Raw genomic sequence first — 2,154 nt, 5'->3', positions numbered from 1 at the left:
TAATGATGGGTCTGTGTTATCTATATACAGGTCATTGTGCAGGGAGGGAGAGGAGATAAGGTGTGACATCATCTATTGTCAGTAGTGATGTAATGATGGGTCAGTGTTATCTATATAGAGGTCATTGTACAGGGAGGGGGAGGAGATTAGCTGTGACATCATGTATTGTCAGTAGTGATGTAATGATGGGCCAGTGTTATCTATATAGAGGACATTGTACAGGGAGGGGGAGGAGATAAGCTGTGACATCATCTATTGTCAGTAGTGATGTAATGATGGGTCAGTGTTATCTATATAGAGGACATTGTACAGGGAGGGGGAGGAGATAAGCTGTGACATCATCTATTGTCAGTAGTGATGTAATGATGGGTCAGTGTTATCTATATAGAGGTCATTGTACAAGGAGGGGAGAGATAAGCTGTGACATCATCTATTGTCAGTATATTTTTTGTGACACTTTCCCTTTAAAGAGAACCTGTCAGCACCTTTTTACATAAAGTAAAATAGGGATATCGGCACCAGCAGGTCTATACTAATTAATGCTAAAAATATTACATAACAACACAACTGAATATAAGATATACATTTTATTATCCAAATGTGGTGGTACTACCATAAAACAAGTAGCTATTATAATGGTGGTATCATATACCAATTGTTATGATAATAATATTTAATCTTGATGGCAAGATAATCCCTTAATAACCCAAAATCCGTGCTCAGAAGATATATAAAAGTCGATACAGTTACTTACTTGACACAAACATTTCTAGCAAAATGTAGCAAATGAGTCAATTATATACAAATGTCAACAATCTTAGAGCTTACTGAAATGTACAATTTCTAGACACTGCTCCAGCGGAGGTTTTGGCCTGGTAAGATTCACATAAAAGGCGCTCCGGGTTATAAGGCGCACCTGATTATAAGGATGAATGACCAGCAGGTGGCAGACCTGTGCACAGTTCAAGGCAGCTGTTGTCTGTAAGTACGGTTCATATATAAGGCGCACTGGACTATAAGGCGCACCTTTGATTTCTGAGAAAATCAAAGGATTTTTTGTGCGCCTTATAGTCCAAAAAATACGGTATATGCCATGGCATCAGAGAAGGCTTGTCCTGCTCAGCCTGCTCCTCCCCTCTACTCCTTCGCATTTCCCATGCTTTTTCTCACCACGTCATGTGACTAGGATGACATCATCACAGGTCCTCTAGCCTCCTAAAATTAGCGAACTGTACAACATGCATATATCTGATCACATGAAATCACAGCGGCCTCCATTGACTTCTACTCCTCCCCATCCTCCATGACTTCTACTTCTCTTTATCCTCCATGGAGGCTGCTGTGATTTCATGTGATCAGATACAAATGAGGGGTAGATGTTGCAGATGTAACAGGACCTCAGATCAAGTCATCCTGATCACTTGACTTTAAAGGAAACCTACCACTTGAAATGGCAGGTTTAAGAAGAAAACACCGAGCACCAGCTCAGGGTGAGCTGCTGCCGGAGCTTATTTTTGTTAGTGTTTTAAACCGCTGTATCGCGGTTTAAAACACTTTTTAAACTTTATAGCAGGCGCAGGGAGGTACGCTTACCATGCGCGCGGCTCTCCTTCACTTCCCATGTAGCCGCGCGCGTGGTAAGCGCCGAGCGCGTACCTCCCTGCGCCGGCTATAAAGTTTAAAAAGTGTTTTAAACCGCGCTACAGTGGTTTAAAACACTAACAAAAATAAGCTCCGGCAGCAGATCACCCTGAGCTGGTGCTCGGTGTTTTCTTCTGAAACCTGCCATCTCAAGTGGTAGGTTTCCTTTAAGTGCCTATTGTTCTCTCTATCAATGTTCCATACAGTGGAATATCATAGCCCTGAGAACTGTCAATCAGGAAAATGCAAGTAAAATCTAACATGCAGGACAACCAATTTTTGTAACTTTGCAGCCATGGAAAGGAACCATTTAGGGATAAGGACGATGCTTTTTAATCATACTTTTTTATGAAGTCTTTATTTTGGGTGGATTAATTTGTATGACAGATTCCCTTGAAGGATTTTCAAGAAAACTTTAAAACAAATCTGATGTGAGGTTATGAAAAGCGCATAAAGATCCTAAAACTTCCTTATAGAGGATAGTAGAATGTAGTCAGTTTCCATGACAGCAAA

This window comes from Engystomops pustulosus, chromosome 5 (assembly GCF_040894005.1).
Source record: "Engystomops pustulosus chromosome 5, aEngPut4.maternal, whole genome shotgun sequence".
Lineage (NCBI taxonomy): Eukaryota > Metazoa > Chordata > Amphibia > Anura > Leptodactylidae > Engystomops > Engystomops pustulosus.
This window is presented reverse-complemented; position numbering follows the sequence as displayed.